We start from the raw sequence: 24,596 nt of genomic DNA, 5'->3' as shown, positions 1-24,596 counted from the left end.
AGAATGTACAATGGGCTGTGAGCTCAAGCTCAGTGCTCAAAAGCACCTGGACTATTAGCAAATGAGAACAAATTACAAGTTCTGCAACAGTCCTCTGACACTGACAGTCTCAACTGGTGAGGCACGTGTGTGTGTGTGTTTGTGCATGTTTGTATGTGTGCAGTGCCTGAGCACATGCACACTATGAAAACTCTTTGATGGCATTTAGTTGTCTGCTTTTTGAATTTTAGTCATGAAGACCTTGATGTCCAGAGATAAAATCTTGGGATGATGAATGCTTGGTTCAAGATTATTCTTTGAATTAGATCTGAGGTGAATGATGATAAATTCAGGTTTATGATATTACATTAAGTATATTTTTCTGCAGACATGCCAGGTGAAAAGTTTCATTTGAACTCTTCCAAGTATGTGGTAGAGCAGACTAGAGTGATGTTTAAATTGAAAGGCTCTGCTGCCTCAAGCCAAAGAGGACACACAGCTTCTGGGTTTCTGCTCTCTGTCACAGGAACCAGTCAGTGACTCCTCACCCACTGCTCCCGTGGGCTAGTGTGGCACCAGGGCACCCTGACATAAGAAAGGGTCCCAGCACCTTACACCACAAAAGTGACTGGACTCAGAAGTCACAGGCTTGATCCTCTTAAACATGCAGCTGCAGAAAGTGGCTGTGGCACAAGAGTGAGAATAAAAAGCCTTGCCAACTTCAAGTATTCACTGAAGTCCAGCCTAAGCACACCAGTTAATTCCTGTAATTAGATGTTATACTTTCCCCTTCTACAGCTGCCTCTTCTTTGCACTTAGCTTCTTTCTTTTCTTACTGGTCCACAGAAGCAACTGAAGTATGATAACTGTATTTCAAATCATATTTTAACTTCTCACCACTTAGGCCTTTTTATATTGTTTGTAATCAACTTGAAGATCACTCTGTTACTGCTGTGCCCACATAATTGTTTTTGTGCCCACTCATCACGATGTCTGGAAGACAAATACAGCATGTGGACACGCACAGCACATCCATTAATCCTGGCGGATTTCATGTCCCGCATTCTCGCTTGATACAATATAGAAAATAAGATTTTCAGTCAGCACTTATGTCAGTGGAACAATATTGGTTTTTACCACTTAAAGATTAGATTCAATTCTGTAGCTCTACAGAACAAATAACTAGAAGCACTCCTGGAACACCTTTTCTCTTTGGATTGTCCCATGGATGTGCAAAAAGGATGATACCCTCCCTCTGATACCATCATCTTCAGAAGAATGCACCAATAATAAAATCCTTCTGTGATGAATAACACAGTAGCTGTGTTGTAACACACCGTAAGCACAAAAGTTTTAAAAGAAAGATCCACTATACAAATTCACCAGTCATCTAAGGTTTAAAAACCTGTGAATGGTTTCTAATTAAACACATTTTAGGTGATAAAATGAAGATTTCACAGTTGCATTTCAGATGCAGCTTTCAGTTCCCAAAGGCAAAACTGCGTGCAAAAGAGGGAAAGAATTGACCAGATGTTTCACAATGTCACTTCACCCTACTGGGGACAGTATTTCCCTGGAGTCAAAGCAAATCTGAACCTTAGCTGATCTAGCCTGCCAAAATCATAATACTGCAACCAAGATAGCAGTCATATACAGTATCAAATGAAAAAGGAGCTCAAGCAAGAATGAATAGCAAACATTAAAGGCCTTCATTTATTTTACTGACATGACTGATACTTGCCTCAGTTCAAAAAAACATATAAATAAAGTACAACAGAGCCTTAAGTAGCCTTAGGACTTTTCATATGGTTTGTGCAGACTTAGGACTTCTTGTGAATTATGTAGAACAGTCCACTCAATACTTATCTTTTTCCTACACTTTTACATATCCAGGTGCATACCAAAATAATCCTTACCAACTGCCCCTTGCTCTCTAAATGTTGACACAAAATGTTGAAATACAATTGTTGTAAAAGAAGTTTTTTCACAGGTCCTGAAAATACAAATCTCAGAAAAATTTATCCTCTTTTATACCTTCTTTAACCATTTATATATATACAGATCAAACAGATAAAGACCTAGTATGTCAGAACATATAAATATTTAATGGAATAATTATAAATATTGCATTGCTTATGGCTTGGATAGAATTTTTTTTACACCAGCTAAGGAAAATTACATTATGAAGCTGAGCAGTCAAGCCATCAAAACAGAAGCAGCCATAGCTACATTTAATAAAGAGAAGTGTAAAAATATAATAAAGCTAAAACCTATATCATAGAGATCTATTGTTGATCTTAAATTTCAATTCTGTATATAAATTAATGAAGAATAACATTACTTAATACCTGAAATTAAAAACATATTAACCACAGACTTAGTTAAGGCTGGTTTGACTGGAAAACCACTACACTATTCCAACACTATGTTTTATTGTCCCAGATTTCCCATCTTCACCTATGAGAATCAGTGCCTTATTCCATGAGGGAAGAATTACTTGTTACAGTGATAACTAGTGCTGCAATAGTGACAACTACATTTGAATTTCTAAGACACAGAATGGATTTCCATTTTAGGAAACATTCAGATGTTGCATCTAATAATTTAACTTCAGGTGAATCTTGCAGGAACTGATGAGCACTTGATCGTTACTGTCTAAATCCAGCCTGTGTTGGCAGTTCTTGAAGCCCCACTGTGCTGTTTCATCAGTAATCAGAGCTGAAGCACACCACAACTTTCATACTTACCTCAAAGTTCAGCACAAAGATAAGCACATTTACTAAACACCATAAGGAAAAGTGGAATGTTTAATAAGGCCACAAGAAATGTCAAAAAGACATTATTTGAACCAAACTGGCACAGTCATCGTCACACTTTCCCCATGTTCTGATGGAATTTAACCTTTCAAAATTCATCAAATCAATGGAAAAGGCAGCATACACCAGATTTCACTATTCATGCTATTGTTTGGTTGCTGTCAGAGCTTTGATTTGCACCCTTTTAAAATGGAATAATGCCTATATTTTAATCAGAAAAAATTTTCTTAAGGTTCAAGTAAATTTTGTGTTCAAACAAATCTTATTTCACAATCTCATGTCTGAGTTACTCAAATTTTTTTTTCAAATGAAACTCCAAGGCACTTTTATACCAAAGAAGGCAATAGTATCTCTAGACACTAATCATTCATTTCAGAGCATGCTGTAGCTGAATTTCACATACAAGAAGGCACAATACAGAGGTCAAACACTGCAGTGCTCTGCTCATGGCTCTCTTTATGCACAACAGATATAAGCCTTGGGGATATGTGTGAAATCTATTTAATGGACACAGACTAAGAACAGAAACTGCCATCTGTTCCTCGTATATATTTGGGCTTTCTGTAAGACGCTTCCATTAGTCTATTGTTAGGCTATGACGAATCATGACAAGAAGATCTAAAACTTGTCTGTGATACACCCCTGTCCTCATCATGTCTAAAATGTGCTACAAAACTCTTCAGCACCCTATCACGTGCCAGAACAACTTCCTTTTAGACTGGGATTTCACAATAGTGTTTAAAAACAACAGAGGGAAAACAGCTTGCATTTTGGTCTTATTTAAAAAATGCATCACCAATGAAGGCTGTCATATCAATTTTGGATATGACTGAAATTTATGTGGGGTCACAACAGCACTTCAGGAGCTCAGATCTGCTCTATCAAACTTCAAGTAGCTTAACCAGCTTCTCTATGACTATTTCATTCTTTAGCTCCCAAATTTCTCATCAATTCCCTCATTTTTGTCCCCAGATGCTTATTCATTCCAGCTCCTTGTGGAGCACTTTCTGAGAGGGAACAAAGGCAATTTCTCTCATGGTTATCCTTCACTGTGATGATGTTTTATAAAATGAAATTTAAACTTTGTTGCTAAGTGCTCAAAATGCATCCCTTTGAATGAACTGTTCATTCCTGTGAGATTTTTTTTCTTCTTATTCTTGAGAAAAGAAATGCTGGGAGGAAGTCAGAATGGAATCAGCAAAGTCTTTTTGTGGGGATCATTGGGTTTTCTAAAGACAATAGGTCTACTGTTGTATTTTTTTCCTGGGCATTCTCTGCATTCAAAAAGCTTGCTCCAACCATGTGCCAGCTTTATAGCTTTATTTTTTCCAACGTCTTTTGCTCTAGATGTGCCCTGTTTTGAGCTCTATCACTCTCATGGCTCCTTCTCTCCTTGCCTCCCTCTTCTGTGTATTAAACCCTAGATGACCTCTGTTGTTTTTGCTCCATATAGTTAGTCTTCCTCTCAATAAATTTCTTCAAAATTATTTAATTGGCAGAAAACATAATACTGTCACTAAATCTCCAGAACAGATCTGTGCATTGTATTCTGTTTCTCCACCATATCTGATTTGTCCAGCTAGACTGAAAGCTCTTATTAGTGGCAATTCTTTTCACTCAAGCAGTAGTGACAAAGTAGGATGAGTTTTTTGGCAAATTCCTAAGAATTACTACATTAGAAAGAAGCAGCAAGGGCCTCTGAAAAACTCTGCTTACAATAAACATTACCCAGGGACATGCTTTTAAGTACTGCTACCTAAATGGTCATCATTCAATTCTTTACATAAGATACTTCACACAAGTTTAATCTGGCTTACTGTTTTGGATGACAGGTTTTTGAGTATGGGTTTTTCTTTCATTTTGTTTTTTTTTTTTTTAAGGAGGTTTGCAGATAACTTGGCAGCTTTCTAATTACAAGAAGCACAGTAGTAACAACTAAGACTTCTAATTACTATTTCTAATGATAACTCTTTGGAAGTTTCCTGCAACTTTCCTTTAGTTGTAGCAAATACAAAACCAAATACATCACTTTAAAAATGGAACCTGTGGACCGTGTGTAGGACCTGAAGAAGCTATTCCAAATTCAAATGGAGAAGATTTCCTGGGTGACCAAGTCTCTCTCCTTGCTATTTCGGGCAATGTTTCATATGCTTTCATTCTTAAATTATCACAGAATCACAGAATATTCTGAGTTGCTAGGGACCCACAAGGACCATCAAGTGCAACACTTTAAGTGAATGGCCTCTACAGGGATTGACTCCATGACCTTGGCATGCAGATAAAAAAAAGATAATAGGACAAGCAAGAGTTTTTACCACTGCTTGTCACACTGGAATATTTTTATCTTGCTGCTTTCCTAGGCAGAAACCTACCTCATTTGATATCCTTTTACCTGCTCTAGCTTCTATCCTCAATAACTGAGATCCCACTCTGTATTTCTCTCTCCTGTGCTATTTTCAAAGATAACAATAATTTTGCTTTTTAGCTTTCACTCTGCACAGCCAAGGGCTTTTAGCATCTTTCTCATTAAAGCAACTTTCCACTTCTAGAACCTTCTCCTACTAAGCCTGAGTTCAACCTTCTTGATTACTGATGGTCACTTACACACAATATTCCAGATTAAAACTTATTGATGCCTTTCAAAATGGCATTAAATACTTGGCACTTTTCTTGCCAGATATAAATAGCATTGCATCTACCTCTAAGCAATCCTATCTACTTTTATTACAGTTTCCCTAAGGAATTGTTTCCCTTAGGCAGCATAAAGATGTAAAATCTACTAAACTGTCAGATGGACTACCTCTTGGGAGTCACAAAAATTGAACTGTTAACCAAAGTGGTACTTATATCCCCATGAGAAACCAAAAGATGTATTTTCAAATTCAACAATTTGAATAAAGTGTTTTTCTATTGTCAGTATGACGAAAGGGCATTTTTTTGATAATTCAATTATTTTCTGCCTTCAGAAAAAAAAATTATTTGTTGTTCAAATTTAATTCTAATGATCTCTGTAGGGAAATGTATCTTTAGGAGGCTCTACAGTCAGCTGCCATTTCCTACTATTGTCATTTCCTGCTTCTGCATGACTGCTGTAGTTTGTAAAGTTCAAAGAGAAAAATAAAGTAAAAAGATACCAAGACTAAAGAAGTAAACAAACTAAAAGCCAGATGATGCTGAGATGTGTAACAGGCATAAGAAAAAATTCTTTCTACAACCCTGTTTTAAAACTGTAAGCAACATGTTCCAATAAAACAGCTGACTCTTGAAGTAGCTTTTTCTCCAAGTTGCTTTTGAGAATGTTTATTATTATTTTCATCTAATTCAAGATCAGACTAACCTCAGAACTTCAAGATTGATAAACTCCACAAAATATGAAACAGGAGACATGTTGTTAAGCAGAGACAACAAAAAGAAGGTAAAAATACAGATAATCTGTGAAGAACTATTTTGAGGTGTTAACCCAGTCCATGCAATAAGAAATTGCATGATGGGATCTGCAGGAAAAAAACCCCAAAACATTAAGAAATTGTGCTGAAAAGATCTGGGATTAATCCTTAACAGGAGATTACCAGCTGCTAGAATCAGCTCTGTCATACTGAATTGTAGGGAAGGCAAACACTCCTCCAAGAATTCACATAAAAAGCTCACATTGCTATAAGGAAGAATACCACTGCAGAAGAGAATAATGAGCTCCAACTGGTAATCCAGCAAATAAAACAGCAGACAGGAATATTAAATAATTCAGGTTAGATGATACCCCTGGAGGACATTCAGCCAACCTCCTGCTCAAAGCAGGTCCTCTTAGAACAGGGTGTTCATCATTTTGTCTGGTAAAGTTTTCAGAATCTCCAAGGATGGAGATTACACAATCCTCTCCGAGTGTATCTGTTTTGATATTTAACACTCTCACAATGGAGAAAAAAATTAAATTTAAGAACAAGATCCTATGATAAAGGCTAATGTTTACAGCGATTTCCAGCAACCCAAGAAATCAAGTAAGGCTCTTCATTCAATCCTAGTATATGAAAAGTCCAAGAATATGTGTCAATAATAAATTAAAATGCCTTGTTCTAATCCTCATTCTTGCTTTTCATCTGCAAATGAATGATTTTGTGCTTTGCTGTATTAAGTGACCTTTCTGTAACACCAGACCATAAGATCACCTCTTGCCTTCTATGATATTATCCTGAACTCCCAAATTCTTCCAAAATGTCACAATATTTGTCATCCTAATCCTTGAGCACAAAATACACCCATTAGAATATGAAATGGTTCTGATAGTGAACTGTAAGATGTAGAGCAATGCTGAGTCTCCAGGCAGTGCAAAGAAGAGCTGCTTCATTGCAAAACCCAGGCCTTTTAAAGCAGTCAGGCCTTTATCAGTTACATAGCTTTAAATCACAACGAACATAATCTAACCAACTACCATACACCGCAATGAGAACACATAATGGTTTTATAACTTGTTTTCTACCTCTCAGCTGAGTCACCTTCCCAGAGTTCTCTTCTACTTAGCTGAAGCAGCAGGCCTGAGCCATGATTTTGCAAGGGCAACAAGGGCCTTATTTTATAATTTTATAAGGCTTTGCCTATATGCAACAGTGAGCATCACTGATTCTCAAAAGATACTGCTGTATGTTCCATGTTCATGATGTTACAGCAGCACTGCTGCCCTCCCTTATGGTAATTTCCCACCCACCAAGAGGTTTCCTCAGATTAATACAGAGTACATCTACTGCCTTACCTTGCTAAAGCAGTCAATTACCTTATCGCTAGAAATACATTAGGTTGGTAGAACCTACCTCATCCAAAATAAAGGGAATTTTTAATCCCTCTTCCCAACATCTTCATTAAAGGATTGTATAACATTGAAGTAAAATTTACAGGCTGGGTTTTTTTTTTTTAAAGCAGAAGATATGTTAACTTATAAACACTACCTGGGGAAGCATACATTTCAAGTAACCTATTCCAAAGAGACCAGACTTTCATCACAACAGATGAAAGAATTTTTCTTGACTTAATCATAAATTATAATGAGCAAATTATAATCACTAAATTAAAGCAATACAGATGGGACGTAGAAAATTCACTTGTGACAGAGAATGAGATGTATGAAGCTGATTAATTAAATTATTACAGAACAAAACCAACTGTAAGACAAGAAAGGTTGATACATAAAACCAAAAATAAAGTTTATTTCAAAGGAACTTGAATAGGAACACTAACTAGCAAAGCAGAAATATTCCCTAACATACTCTAGTCCAGCATTTGTGTTTATAAATTAATTTGGACATTCACAACTAGAAATACCTACATAAAAATAGGTTCAAGATCAGAGGAACAAAAAACGTCCTATTTTTGTCCAAAAAACGTATTATTTTGCCTAATACAAAGTGATTAGATATGAAAACTTCTTACCTTGATTCAAAAAGAGAAAAAACCCTCCACATTTATTGGTTACTCATTACTCAGGCTAATCCTTTCCCTATAAAAAACCCTCAGTATTATTTAACTTTGCCATTTCTGGTATTTTGTGGACCTAAAGTTTCTCAGTTAACACAACCAAAGGCAAGTTCAGCAGGACTGCCTGCAGTACCCATATAGAATAAAGTACCACTCATTCTCTTCTTATTCTGTCTCTAATACTTCTCATAAGCTGTGTGCTGCAGTTTCTTCTAGTAAACAATTTATCCATGCTTACTCAAAGAATAAAGACTGACAAGTCTACATTTTACTTTTCCACTCACAAATAGAAACATCTGATGAAAACTCAACATTTTGAGATAGGAATTGCCTTGCTCCATGCCAATCTTCTCAGGAGCCACATTCACTCTAGCATAATTCCTCTGGTGGATACTTTAGAGATACAGTGACAGGTTATTACATCCAACATTCTCAGAAGTTCAAGGCCATACACTGTCAGGTATAGATAATGCCATTCCTGGTTTTGTGCAGTATCTAACACATCCTGGACAAGAATACATTGCATATTGACATATTAGGACTATGTCAAGATAGAAAGATAGATGAAAGGACAGATAAAAATAATAGGTTACAAATGGACTAATTTATTGTTCCTAGGCCTTACTGGTAAAAATACCTGGAGCCTCAACAAATAACCTACAATTCAGAGTAGATGTTTACCACCTTGTCACACAATCTTTTGAAGATACTTTCCCAGTCTCCCACTATGGAAGATGATGTTTTAGACAGAGGATATTGTTCTGAAGACTTCAGATCTCTGTTCCCAAACCCAGAGAAAACTCAGGGCTGAGAAGGAGCAGGGGAGTTTTGTTTCTGTGAGGTACTACTTCAGTTATATCTGATTATAAATTTTTTAATAATATCTGTCCTGAAGGAAGAATTTTGATGACACTCTTTAATCAAACTATGCATATCAAGGGAGATGCCATGGCAGGAAAAACATCTCAAAATATGTCTCTGTCCCTTGGTCTCAGTGACTACCAATAAATAACACAAATTACTGATAACCTGCACAGCAGCTTAAAAACAAAGCCCTCCTTACTGATGCACCAAAGATAGAAATGGAGACAAAACCACAGAGAACAAGAGACTCTAAAAACCTTATAGGAATTGTGATGGGAGAAAGAAAAATGGTAACACAGTATCACCTTTTTGTCTCTCCTTTTTGACCATTGGCAAACAGAAACTTCTCACAAAAGTGATAGGTTTCCTTCAGCCCTCCCAGGTGCAAGCCAACTGTTTATGGAAACTGTTCACAGATCCCTCATGTGTCACTCACCTGAGGAAGCAGATGGTGGCTGTGATGAAGCAAAACAAATTAAAATCTAGGCTCCCTAAAGTGAATAACAAAATGCCTAACATTTCCTTTGGAACAGAACTTAGCACTAACTTCCTAATTTTAAATGAACTCCAGGAAATATACATAAAGAATTCTGTAGTAATTCACTTTTCAAATCCATTAATTGTCTGTTTGATCTCATTAATAATCAACTTTAGTTAATTCTGGCCCAGCAATTTTATGTGTCTCATTATTTTATGCACACAAAAAAAGAATGAATAATTATTATGCAGAAGGATTACAAATGTTCAGTTTGCAAGGAATTAAAGTTGCAAGTGAATGCTTTTAACAATCTAGTTGAAATGGTTATTGATAATCAAAAGCATTGTAGAGAAAAAACCAGTTGAGGCTGTGTAATATCTGCTGTAAGGGACAGGATCCACTTAGGAGCAGCCTCATCAGTGGGCCCACACACACCACACACAAAATTTAATAAATCACTCACTTTCTCTTTACACAGCTGTTCATTCTACGGGTCCTGTGACCTCTGCATTATTTGCTACCCACAGTTTCCACAGACAGCACAAAACACACCACAACCCACACACCTGGCTACATCCCTGATACAGTGATCAAGACACCCATCCAAAAGGGAAGCAGCAAAGAAAAGCTTACAGCTCAGCTCAACTGCTTGCCAGCTACTGCTCACTCTCTAAAGACAGGCATAAACATCCTCACCTGGTAAGGAGAGGTCATGAGCTCAGTGGTGTGAGCTCTGCTTGGTTTTATCTGAGCATATTTCCCAGATGAGGAATTACCCAGATAAGTATTTTAATTGTGAAACCCAGTTTTGCTGAAGGAAAATATGGAGAACTCTGCTAAAAAGGCAGCAGTGTTAGAAATGCAGAGTACAAGAAATATTGCCTAGTTGGGGTACATTTTTCATTAGAGCAATTTTTTAATAGATTAAACAAAAAGAAAAAAACAACCAACAACATAGATTATGCTCTGTGCTTAGCTCCTAATTTCTGCAAAGTTTGCATTTCAGTACACAAGGTGTGGTTTGGGATGTGGAACCAATGCCAGCCAGCTCCAAGATGCATCCAACACTAGGCAAGGCAATGGTGGTAACACCTCAGGATAACACAGCTAAGAAGGGGGGCAAAAACAAGTGCAAGAGGAATTGCAGCTGGGGAGAGGAGTGAGACCATGTGAGACAAATAGCCCAGCAGGCACCAGTGTCAGTGGAGACAAAGTGGGAGGAGGTGCTCCAGGCACTACAGGTGAGATTCCCCAGCAGCTGTCCCCCTGCAGCCCATGGAGCACCTTAGGGAAAAGCAGGTGGATGTGCCTGAAAGAGGCTGTTACCCTGTGGAGCTGGCTCCTTGCAGGACCTGTGAACCTGTGGAAAGAGAAGCTCCATGCTGGAACAGGTTTGCTGGCAGGACTTGTGACCCCATGGGACCCTCACTGGAGAAGGGGAAGAGTGTGAGGAGTGCTCCCCCTAAGGAAGAATGAATGGCAGAGATAATGTGGGATGAGCTGGCCACAGCCCTTTCCCATTCTCCAGCATCATTGGGATGAAGGAGGTAGGGAACCTGGGACTGAAGGTGAGCCTGAGAAGAAGAGAGGGGTGGGGGAAAGGTGTTCTTAAATTTTGGGTTTGTTTCTCATTATCTTACTTTTATTTGATTGGTGATAAATCAAACTGATTCTCCCAAGTAGGGTCAGTTTTGCCCCTGACAGTAACCAGTGAGTGATCTCTCCCTGTCCTTATTTTACCCATGAGGGTTACATTCTCATTCTCTCTTCGCCACCCAGCTGAAGAGACAAGTGATAAAGTATCCTTGGTGGGCACCTGGAATCCAGCCAAGGCCAACCCACCACTGTATATTGATTGTCTGGTCTCATTCTGGCATTATCAAATGGTGAAAAACTTCTTGGCCACAGGAGTAAAAACTTGAAAAAACAATACTGAAAAGAATATATTCTAATTCAGCTGAAAGAGTTGTTCAGGACATGACTTATTCTTGTGTCTGGGGAAATTTATAAAAATATTCCACTGACTTGTTTTAAAGTATCATGACCAAGTTTTGGGTAATTAGGGTTTTACATGTTCTGAGTAGTGCAGAGATGAGAAATAAATAATTTACAATACTCCTTTGACTGGACAGCTTTTATCCTATTTGCTCTCTCTCCCCCATTAGCTGTATTGACTGAATTCATCACAATTTTTATGCTGAATGCTTGTCAAAAGTTACATCTCTTTGCCAAAAAATGGTTTTGCCTTTTCTCCCCAGTTATGTTGCAACATACCTTCCTTTCCCAATTTTCTTTAATCCTTCAGGTCTTGGCTGACAGAATCTCAAATACACATTAAGTCACCAACTCAGTTTCAGAAGTTTATGTTGGCACATTCTTACTGCTTTATTTGATTATCCAGGTTTTGAAAGTTCATTCTGGAAATGTATCTATCCTGGGCAAAAAAAAAATCTATCCTGGGCACTTGGATAATAACACAATCATTACTGTCACTTAGAGAACAGATATAAAAAATTTAAATTATTCTTATTTTATACTCTGTTTATTTTTTCCTTCTATTTGGCTTCAAAGAGTAACTAGATTAATAAAATCACTGTTTTATTGCCCACTAGCTCCAATACAATCAGAAAAATACAATTTTTACTACAAGCCTATTTATAACAGAAAGGGGCTTTTTGGCACCTTACAAACATACACACTAACATAGCTATCAGTCTATAACTGCATGTCTGGAAATTACTAAATCTTTGAAAAACTACTTTGATCCCTGGAAGAACACAGTTAAAGTAAATACAAAACTCCAAAAAAAGGTCAACATGTAACTATGTCTACTCAAGATCAATGAAAACTACAAAATTATAAGTTCCAATGGAGGTTACTAAAATAAAAAGCAGGGCAAGCAGGACAGATCTGAATCAAACACTGTCAACACCCTTCCACCCCCACAAAAAACCCCACAGGAAAATGCATAAGAAGCCAGATATGCACTCCCAGTTGCCATGATACATTCAAGCTTTCAAGTTTAGGACCAACCTTTCAGGTGCTGACACTTGGAAATGGATTTGGCTTATTCCTGTTACTCTCCATTCTGCAGCGTCAATGAAAGCAGAGAAATATGAGATGCAGACTCAAGTTAGAGGCACTGTGAACAGCATGACACAGAGGGGCACATTTTGTCTAAAAAATACTTTAAAAAATACAGTACTCTTTCAGTAGCAAATAGACTCCAGTAAAAAAAAAAAATACAGATGGTCTTCAGTAGCATGAAAGTGATGTTTTGTCTTTTAGACACACATGAGCACAGCTTGGCATGGACAATGAACGTCCCTAAACTTGCTCAGACTCCAATAAATAAACCTCTAATGATACCTCAAAAAGGAACAGCACACCTGTGCTGTCTCAAACATAAAACTTAAGAGTATAGCATAATACTACAAAACCCAAGAATAGCAGAATAAAATAGTGAAAGGACAGTTTAAAAATAATTTTTCTATGTAAAAGAAATCTCAATAATTCTTTGTTTCAAAGAACACGTAGCATGCTTAGCAAGATTTCCTGTAGGCCTCATGCATGAGACCAAAAAAGGATTTTATATATTTTAATCAAATTTACTCCAAATATTGTAGGTTATACTTTGATTTTTAAAAAATATATGACATTTCATCTAGAAAAAAGTAAGTAACAGAACTCAGGTGTAGTGTTTTTGGAAAATTAAAATTAAATGAAAAAAATTATAAAGCATTTTAGTTTGATTTTTAAAATGTAATTTGTTTTTACATTTTAATGTATTATTCCCCTGCTCCTGATATGGAAAAGTAGTTTTCAGTATCAACTAAATCTCCTAATACTATTTTACATTTATGAACTCTATATATCTTCTAGACAGTTCTTCCTTAGCTCCTTCATTATTTTAATAATGAATTTTAATTCTGTATTTAATAACGGCATTGCTATTGTAATTTCAAGAGCTTTGGTGAAAGAAGTAATATGTTAGTTAATTAAAATAACCACCTATCTTGCATAATATGGAGGGAAGTTTTAGCCAGGTTTTCAGCCCTAGAGAGTCTGAACTGGAATACATGAGAATCACATTGCTAAGTGTAAATCCATCTTTGTTAAAATATGGGAACATGAAAAATTTACTCATTATTATATTTTGTCATTTCATCTACCAAAACCAAGAAGCAATAGCCACATAACTTGTAATTACACTGTTGTTATGAATTATATCAGTGAGCCATAACAGAATGATCTCATGAAAAAGAAATTACTTCAGCTTCAAAGCATATGAAAACCAAAAATAGGCATTGTTGTCTTCTCCTCAGCACATAAACAGACTGTCCCATGAGGGTGGGACTGTATGAAAATCAAACACTGCAACTACAAGTCAAATAACTAAAATACAACAAGCAACTAAAATGAGGATTAGAACTATAGTTGTTTGTTATAAAAACCAGATAAACACAAAAGCCTCCATCAACAACAAAAACAACTAAGAACAACTGACATTATAATCAACGCTGAACATCTCCCCTCCATGTTCCACCCCTCAAAACAACAAGCTCTGTACAAATTAAAATGGGGACCTTTTATCAGTTTAAGTCTGTGTTGGTGACACATCAAAACTGTATTGAGCTGCACTTGGCTGACTGACTGACCTAGGGTTTTTCAGTGCCTTTGCTCCCAAGCATTCCATAAGGATATAATTAAAAAAAGATATGTTGTAGGTAGAAGACATCAGAAGACATTTTTCTGTGAAAAACTGTCAACACCCAAATTCAGAAACCACATTCACAAAGCACCTTCTTGTACAAACCCCAAAAACTGAATAGCTGATTATTAACTACCTGGAGTTTGGACTTTACTACGAGAAGCAACAAAATCATGAATGAACACATGTGAATAAAAGAAAATTACTGCAATGTTTCAGCAAGATACTGCTAAGCATTAGCAGAAGCTTTTTTGCTGCTAGTTAGTTGTCATACACAAAATAATGGCATCTGTAATGAAAATCACATTCCCACTGATGTCTTCAAACACAGAATAAAGTTTCAGCAGCTTGAAAATGTTTTCTACTTTATTATCTCAAATTGGTTCTTTTTCACTGCAAATAGGATATGTTTTTTAAAAACCTACTGAATGATCAATGAAATAGGAAAATTTGTGTTATTGTTGCACTACTTTAGTGCCATGCTAAAATGGAGACTTCCAAATAGTGCTGAGCTTATGACAAATGCTTTGCATATTCAATAAATCCTAAATTAAACTGCATTTTAGTCTTAATGAGAAAAATGCTGTTATTAAAAATATTAATTTCACTCTTGTTGCTTGGGATCATATTCCAATACACTCTCATGTTAAAAAAAAAATCCCCAAAAAAGCAGCAGCTAAGTATTTAAAATAAGGTAAATTTGGGGATGCGGGGGGAAAAAGTAAATTTAAGAGACTAACTCTTGAAACAATGAAAACACTTGGTAACATAGGCGTCTAAGATTAATTTAGAAGTAGTTTGTGATGTAGACTCTCTCTTCAAATGAGTGACCAATCAGAATCTTTACTCCAGTACAGACTTGCAGCAGTATTTTCAACTTTCAACTCAGGAGTTGCTGCATTCACACATGGTAATTCCAGATTCAGATAATTAGCAATACCCCAGCAGAGAGAATCAGAGACGAGAAATAAGCACCCAAAGGGTGAAGAAGGAGACAAGGAGCCCCAACTCGTTGCTGGTGCGAGCAGTGGTCACAGCACATTTTCCTACAGTCACGCTCCTCTCCTACCCATGGATCTGATGGAGGGGAGTTGTGAGAGGTACTTTAGGAAAGAGGAGACCACAGTTCCCCAAAGAAGCAAAATGCCTGGCAGTAAAATTTAAAGGCTCAAGAGGGCCATAAACAACCATGATTGCCTCATTAGCAATGTGATAGAGAATTCGGTTACTCCGTCTACATGCTCTGCTCTCGTTGATTACTATCCTAACTACTTTCCTCTAATACCAGTATGGGTCCAACATCACACCAAGCTAGAGTGAGGTGAGCAGTGCTTTGCTTTTAGAACAGTTAACTTGAGCTGCTTACACAACAGAAAAGAGCCTTCTTGGATTTTTAACTAATTATAACAGTAAAAAAATCCCTGCTGGGAATTTGTTCCTCAGAAAATAAGCAAAGATCCTTTCTTCATCTTTTTCTCTTTCTGATACAGAGATGGGTAATGTTTATTTAGCTTTATCTCATGCAATCAGGTATTCTGCACAATTTCAAGGCTGGTCACTCTGCATGCAATATGATGACCTTCTAGTATTAGCTTTCTAAAACATTGGCACTAAACTGTAGAATGATATTTACAACACACCTCATTATAAAAAAGAGAGATGGATAGGAGAGCTCAATGCTTTGCCACTGCTTTTAACCTTGAACAAAGCCTAACACAGAATATTTCCTGAGGACTGAGGAACAATAACCAAAGGTTAGTTGTTTTTCCACTCTAACTCCAGCTATTTTGTATTCCTAATTTGTCACTTATGCGTAGGCAGAGTATCCCACATTAGAGTAATTATTAATAAAAGGCCAATCAGCATTCTTGCCTCGTGTCTTTGCAAGATGGCAAGACACATAGGAAGTCCATTAAGCTTGAATATGTCAAACAAATGTCCCTCTTCATTGTCACATTATTAGCAACAGTATGAGTTCAAAGAATGGAATTACCTGAAACCTGGAAGAGGGGAAAAAAAGGTACATACCATCATCATGATGGATTGCTGGATCTGGAGAGCAAAGGAGAGGAAAAGAGAAGATGCAACAACAACAAAGACTGTTATGAGGACAATTTACTTTCCATGAAATAAGTTAGTTCCAAATAAAAGACTGCATTTAGAAAATGGATGCTTACTCTTATTTTTGTTACTGTTTAAACACTGCACCTGTGTGACTTCCAAAGAAATTAAAAGTAAACCATTTGTTGCTTGTAGATAAGTCTTTGAATTTGATGAAATGCTTTTATTACCTTTAGTATTTCTTTAAAATAAACTCATCTTGTTTAAAAACAGTAAAGTCAGAATTTGTGAGTTAAGGCTCTAGACACGGCAGTTCCAGTTTACTTCCAGATGAAAGATATCATAGAAACAACTGAAACCTAAGGTTTTTGTAAAGAATCTACAACTAACTCATTCTTAGAATTGGTTCACATATGTTATTTATCTAATAGCATACTAGGTCAATATAAATAGGGAAAACATAAAGAATTTTTTTTTAAATTATAACACAGAAATGCTTCACAAATATATCAGGGTGACAATGAAGATAATGCATACAACTTTAATACCATAAGACAGCTAATTAAACTTCAGTCAGGCCCACTCATAACTCCTCTATCTTGCAATATGGTTGTTCAGATAAGCTTAGGGACAAACAAGTTTGGTACAGCAACAGATTATCCAGCTGATAGATCTTTGATTACCAAAGGATTACAACAAAATAAGCAAGTCTGTGGTGGCTGAGATCAAAAAAAAGCTAACCTACTCCTTTGTAATCAGTGCACGCCTTCAGGATACATTTGTGCCAACACCACTGAGCTTCTCAAACAGTGTTAAACATCCCACATTCAACATTTTTCAGTTTCATTCCCCTGGGGGAGGGCACAAATTTTTCTACCTTTTTCATATTTTGCTCATATCAATGGGACTTCCACACTGTGCATGGAACACTGCAGACTGCTCTATATGACCTAGATTTGTCTGAGTAACTTGTGAGAATCTTGTATCCTGCTTTCCTGACTACTCAGATTAAAATTAGATAATACTAAGGTATACATACTAATCCCATATTTGTGTACTCTTGAGGTCACTACAGAAACTTCACTGCAAAGAGCTCCTGTTTCTTGATATTGCTGAATTAAGAAATGTTCATTAAACACTCAGAATGCACTTCAGCAGTGTTATAAGAAAGTACACAGAAAATACATTATTTTGGCTTATTATTTACACTTCTGTAAAGCATTCTGAAGGTGTCAGTGACAATCTTCAGAAAAGTAATTTGCTGAACTGCAAAGTAGCCCTTTCCAAATCCTACCTGTCCTTGTTATGCATCGTCTGATGTAAAACTGAGAGCTAAGACAAAACTCAGCAACATAAACACAGCAACACAGATACAGCACATCAATGCAGATGACTGCACTTCAGAGAAAATTTATAATGCACATTATGCCTGAACAGCTCATTCAGGGCAAAGGAGGACTAGCAGAGGAGGAAATTATTGTATTGTTTCAATAGAAAGTACATTACCACAGTGGGAAAAATCAGAAATATCATCAACTCCCCCCTTTTTTTAAACCGTAGTTAAGGGAAGAAAACAACATCCTTTGAAATAGTCCTGACAGTCAACTGTTACACAGCTGTTGATTATTTCAGATGAGAGATGAAGGAAAAATAATTTTTAAATTTTCTGATCTGTCACTGTCTTTTCTAAAATCTGCACAAAGCACTCACCACTACTTTCTTTTGCAACAAAAGACATAATTATCTTAGTTAAAGCATCTTGCTTTTAAAGAAAAAACAATTTCCTTGGCTCAGTACTCTACTGACTGAGTCATGGGCACCACTGTGTGCATTTGACTTGGCTGCTGTTCTACAGAGCATCAGTGGGTACAAGTAGCTAAATTATCTGCTGAAACAAAGCAGATCCTTCTATCCTGGGCTCTTCTATAGAGCTTCTAAGTGCTGCATGTAGAGAGGTGACCTCAGTGCCATTTGTGAGCCTAGGAAGCAGTCCTTCCTTTGTGCACCAGCAGAGCAGAACATCACCTCTTAGCCTGTTATTTCCTCTTTAAAAATAAAACTAAAAAAAAAAAAGCACATAAAGCAAACCCTTTGAAACAAAGTCCTCAGGTGACTGAAGATCCAAAATACTAGTGAACTTACTAATGGTAAAAGGTGCCCTCCCATTGCTTAAAACTTAGCATTCCAGCTGTATCAACCACCCTAAATCCTTATGCAGCAGTGAAACATTTTGAAAAGCATTTCTTGGCATCTTGCCCTTCAGCACAAGAAAATTTGCATTTTTACAGCATTTCTGCCTGTCAGCACTACAAGATTTTAATGGGTTTTGCAGCTGTGGGGAGAATTGAGAGCTGGTCAGCGGATTCTTATGGCAGACTGCTGAGAGACAAGTGCCTGAGGGTGCTGAGGCAGGAGAAACCAGCTGACCTGACCAGTCTTCACACTCCACGGAAAATTCAAACAGCACCTTTCACTTCCAATGAGTGTACCAAAACAAAGGCCCTTCCTGATCCATGGGCTCTGTGTAGCAAGGAACATTAAAATCCTTACTTTTTTTTTTTTTTTTTGCTCTTAGCAAAGTAAGCAGCTTTTTGTAGGAACTCCTCAAAGAACAAAAACATAACCAATTGCAACTTCTACTCCCATAAGCTGCACCTAGTACATCAGGTTTAACTCACAGATCCCAGTAACTACTGCAAGCAAGAGCAAAATCAGAGAACCACAGCGTCCCAAGTTTCTCCTGGGGATGGGGACAGCAGCGTGGCTGACTTAAGGTGCTTCGTCAAAGGACAATATTTAAATGTACAAGTGAGGGGCAGAGTGAGAGGTGGCAACAATGCCAGGAATTAATCAGCTCATGGAATCTCTCTGGAAGAGCTCCATGCTGAGCCGGAAGAATACTGCAGTACCAGGAGCTGCCATTCCATCGGGGAGTTACCCAGCACCTGGATGCCCAGTTTCAAAGTGTGAATTAAGTTCAGGAATCCAAGTGTAAGTAGGGATTAAACACACTCCCTCTGCTTAAAGCAGAATAGCAGGTCTTCTCCATAGTGTCTCCTGGTTAAACACTAATCCTACACATTTCACCCCAAAAGACATCCCTTGGCCAACTCAAGAAGAAGTTGGCCAACTCTGTCTTGTTTCCGTCAGTACACCTTATTAAACCCTACTAATGCTGTCATAAAATATAATCCTTCTCAGGTGTAAGAAGAGCTGATATATTTTGATTTCAAGTCTAATAAAACTGGCATCACATAAGCATATTCACTTGATTAACTATCTTATGACACATTCTTCTAATAATTACACCAAAACTAATTAGCCAAATTCTTCTCTTAACATAATACTTAAAGCTGTGAATTCATTTGATATTTGCAGCTCTGTGGCCAACACAGATTTATCCTCCAGACACTCTCAGTCTCCAAATATAGACTGGAGATAGCTCATCTAGGCAGAGAACATGCATGTGTGTGGGAGGCAGTCTGGAAACATTCCAAGGAATGGAGTTTATGCCACTTTCTAAACCACTGGGGGATAGGGAAAGACTACAAGGAGGCCTGGTGATGAAAAACCCAAGGGAAGGATAAGCACTGTCAGAATCTCACAATGCCAAACCTAAACGCCACGGTAAAGGAGAGAAGGAAAACAAGTTACAGATGTCTGTCAAGGGGAAGAAAAATAAATTTTAAAAAGCGCAAGAAATAAGAAAGCAATGAGGAAGCATCTTTATTGCATGACAAGATTCAATCACTGTGTAAGCCACGAAAAATGAAATACACAGAAGCAGTAAGATGAACTACTTCAAGTCAGAGTATGTAGATAAAGTATTAACAATTTAACACACCACCATTCATTATTCAAAACATCCACACTCACATGAAAGTTTTTGAAATCCAGCTTGGTTCTCAGGTTTGATGTTAATGAGAGAAATGGTATTCCCTGCACTAAGGCCTGCCAGTATCCTGCCTATGTGACAGCCACAGTGCCTCTGTTGTTTTCATAACATCAAGGTGATACATCACTCAGTGCTTTAAAAAAAATTAAACCTCACCCTTGTAAAAAGCAGATCTGTAGCTCACATTATAACATTGTAGACAGCTAGGTGCTACATTGAAGGACAAACTGCAAAAACATGAGGATCCTGAGGATCTGAGGTGAATTGAAATGAAAAAAGATAAGGTACATTTTGCAAAACTTCCACCAAAAAAAAAAAGAAACGGTGACCCAGTTCTGTTGAATTTAGAATAAGAAATCTATATGTCATGTCTGTTTATTATCTAGAATGCCATATATACATTTAACCAAGAGGCACTACATAATTTAATTTTCTCTGTTCACTACCATACAGTAATTGAAGATCTCCAGGATATGCTTATCAAAAAACCCACAAAACTGCGTTGTCTACATCTTTCAAAAGTTTATGTTTAATCTTTAGACATAAAAGGACAAGGACATCATCAGAACAGAAACTTTTTTTAAACCCCTGTTTTAGTTGCTAAACATACTATTTTACCCCTCCCACTTTCTTCTTAGTTTTGAGAAAGGACCAACCAATTTCCATTTTATTTAATCTCTTTTTGCCCATTAGATTTCTGACCCCTTACCAGGAATATGGAAAGGCTGGCCTAGTTTTATTCCTGTCCTTCTAAATATCTTCAGTCTGATGCCACAGTTCCAACATATCCTCAGTTTATACACAAAAACCCCTTGTATTACCAAGTTTGTTTTCTCAACATATTATTTGTTCATAAATTTCTCAATCTTGAAAATTCTTAATTTTCAAGATTACTCTCTACAAATGTTATAGAAAAAGTTTTCCAAATACAGTAACACACAGAGATTTGGCCCGTGTGTTGTCCTGGGGTGACGTTATGATGCTTGTATATCCCCATTCATCTGTTCTGTGCCTTTAAGACCGGCTCTGAAGAGTGGAAGTTTTGTTTGGGTTTCTCTTATCAGGGACACAGAGACGAGTGGTACATAGGGTTGTTTTTCACTTCTTGCTTCAGCTTGCTGCTTTGCTTGCTCCCTTTTCTGCTCTTGCTTCTACTCTGCTTTGGCCTCTGCTTATTAGCTAGTTCTAGCTAAACAGTCCACATTCCTTCCTGGACTGTTTCTCCTCTCCTGTTTCTGTGACCATCTCAAACCTGCTCCGGACTGGGACCCGGGAACACCGAAGGTTTGGCTGCAGCAGCTGGCCCAGCGCCGGAGGGACTGAGAACAGAGCAACCACCCCCAAAAGAGACTTTCTGATTTTGTCATCTTTCTCAGAGTGGTGTCCTCTGGTATTGTTCATTTTGTGTGCTGGGGGGTGCTGGGCCAGTTAAATAAACAGGTTCTTTCCACCTCTCTCCGAGGAATTTTTTCCCGAACCGGTTGGGAGGAGGGGCCGTGTGGGTTTTGCTTTCTGGAGGAGCCCTGCTTTGCAGATTCTTTAACAAACTTGCCCTAAACTAGGACATGTGTACTGCCTGCTCCCTGACTCCAGGCAATGCACTTAAATGACAGCTGGGCAAGCTCTGCCCCAGCCCACAGCAGCTTCCTTCCTGACAGAGGTGAGGACAGCAACGCTGCCCTCCTCAGTGAAGCCACTCTTGCCCCTGTCATGGCTAAGGAAACTCAGCTGCACACTTCAGGGAACAGCCTGCACATGCATCAGTCAGGAATCAGGGGCTGAGCCTTCCCAGCACAACAGTAAGTGCTCACTTGGTACCTGTTTAGTCACTGAAAAAGATCTCAGCCTCTCTCCTTGGTTTGTACCATGTTTAAGTCTTGAGTTAATACCATTACCATGACTTTCAAATTATGTAAAACTCAACAGCTGAGGTATTTAGTCAATCCTGTACAAAGCCATACAGCAGCCACATGAGCCCCTCATCAGCTGTTATGCCTATTTAGCATAAGCAGCAGCCCATTCACTGTTCAACCATCTGTAAAACACACTAAAATATCCTAACATAACAACTTTAAAAAGAACAAATATTGCATAAATAGCCCTCTCATATACATTAATTAGTTAACCAGATGTTTTTATTTTATTTCTACATTCAGTTTATGACTATGTTCATATTAAACCTTTTTATATGGCTTGAATATGCCAAATTATTACAGGCTTTTTTTTTTTAAATAACAGAATTTATGTTGCCTTTTTATTTCCTTCCATACACCTCTGATCTTCTCACATGGACACTTTGTAACTGTAAAGAACAACATTAATTTGGACTAAATAATCACATATCAATACACAAGAAGTGATAATTTGGTTGCTACTTTTTTTCTTTTGGCCCACGCATCTTTCTAAAAGGCCCTGATTATCTTGGTATGACTTGGAATGGATAAATGTGTTAGCTTATGGTTGCAGAAACCAATAAAGAATCAAAATGTTATTTTTCCTCATAAATAAGCATGATTTTATGGTGTTAATAATTGAATGAGAATTTTCTAAGTAAGAGCTCTCTTATCCAGAACAGAAATTAAATTATATTCTATGATGTTGGCATTTATACAATCCAACAATACCTTAAACTTAATTAATGCCCTTCCTGCCCAGCAAGAACAAACAAAACTGCTTTGCAAAACAACGAAGGAAAATTGAAGGTAAAAACTTTAGTCAGCAACTATTTGAAATCAGCACTGCAAATTCAGCAGACATAGTCAAGGTAGGAACAGTAATAAAAATCCACAGATGAAAAGAATAAAGTACCTAAAGTATCCATTCCCAAAGGACACTGCAGTGCTTAAATTACAGAGGCAAGAACCTATGGAAACGTTCCAGGACACCTCAGGAGTACTAAGATAGGTTTAACTACTGTCAGATGGTTTCATATGATATCTATTTGTATTTCTCTTTTGTTGTTGTTGGTTTAATTTTGGTTTTGGTTGTGGAGTTTGTTGGTGTTTTTTTAATGGTAATTAAGTTAGTTCCATCTAGAAATGCATCTGATTAAAAATGCATCTTTAAAACTTGTTGTATTCAAGTTAAACCTGGTGGGGGGGAGGGAACTTGATGAGTACATTTCTGGCCAAGGTGAACAAAGTCATGAACCTCTTTCCCTAAGAGACACAAGATATCTAGATTGATAAAGCAGCATTTTAAAACACCAAAGGAAAAAAACCCCAAAAAACTACCAAACAACCAAACACCTCTTCAGGTCTTAATAGAAAGCATTAACTGACTTATTGGTCAGTTATTTACCCTATGGAACACATTTTAACAGCAAAATCCTGACTCTCAGAAAAGGCCTGAAAACATAAAACCCCCCTCAAATATCAGAAGCACATTTTTTCTCTGGAAATTCTACCATGTGTACATGGCCAGAGCAGTACCTCTGACACAGGATCAGTTGGCTGCCCATTTTAGGTATTTGCATGACTCTTCTCAAGAGCAAATTGAAAAATTCACTCTTGTCTCCTCTCTAGTCAGTCCTGAAGAAGTCTTTTCACATGCAAACAGATGTGCCACTAGGGAAATTAATAGATTGCCTGTTGTCATACAGAGGTTACATCTCTGCTTTCCCACATCATGCCCCAAAGCTGCTGTAGTGATGGATTGCCTCCAGTTTTGGCAGCCTGTCTTGGCCCAAAACTGGAAGGTCTATGGGGATATCTTTGAGGTGGCTCACATGGATTTATGAAACACAGCAGATGGGGCAGCTCTTGCAGTCTGTCACTGTCCCACTGGCACTGGCTGCATCTTTCAGGAGACACTTCCACTAGTCCTGCACTTCAGTCCCCACTGGCCCAAATACATCCCCTCAAGTATCCTCTAATGCATTTATTGAACCATACTCTCCACCAGCATCTGCAATGAACTGTAAAACATGCACTGCCAAGCTGATACAAGTGACCCAAAACTGGCTGAGAAAAGGACTAGGGTTTCTGACAGTGTTTGAACAAAATCCAAATCACGGCTGCCTGCCTGATGATGGTGACACATTCATCTTGCCTTAAAGTGTCGTGATCAGTAGTGAAGCTTATGCATATTCATATTTTGCTAAAATACTGGTAACAGTGCATTTTCTCCAATACTCAGCCAGTAGAAAAGTTCTAAAAATTATTCTTATTCAAGCCCAGCTAACTTGAGGAGCTATTTCATAAATGACAACAAAGGAAATTTTTTAAAATCACTTCATTTTCTCAAGAGGTTCTTTAAAGAAATATTTTGATAAATCAGTGAAAATCAATTAACTCTATACTTGCCAAAACTGACAAAAGATATCAGATA

At 37.5% G+C, this 24,596-nt stretch overlaps 1 protein-coding gene across 8 annotated transcripts in view; it reads right to left on the bottom strand.

Moving 5' to 3' along the window:
• The window catches only part of PLD5 (phospholipase D family member 5), a 176,173-nt gene that overhangs the window by 73,480 nt on the left and 78,097 nt on the right, over nt 1-24,596 (bottom strand). The window contains exon 1 of one of the 8 annotated variants that reach the window (XM_064708843.1): nt 10,297-10,380. The exons of 6 other annotated variants lie outside the window; for them this stretch is intronic. The gene's annotated coding sequence lies outside the window, so the exon portion shown is untranslated. Of the gene's footprint in view, nt 1-10,166; nt 10,185-10,296; nt 10,381-24,596 lie in introns of those variants that run through there. One more of the 8 variants, XM_064708846.1, reaches the window with a different exon arrangement.

This window comes from Zonotrichia leucophrys, chromosome 3, assembly GCF_028769735.1.
Source record: "Zonotrichia leucophrys gambelii isolate GWCS_2022_RI chromosome 3, RI_Zleu_2.0, whole genome shotgun sequence".
In the NCBI taxonomy this organism is placed as follows: domain Eukaryota; kingdom Metazoa; phylum Chordata; class Aves; order Passeriformes; family Passerellidae; genus Zonotrichia; species Zonotrichia leucophrys.
This window is presented reverse-complemented; position numbering and strand designations above follow the sequence as displayed.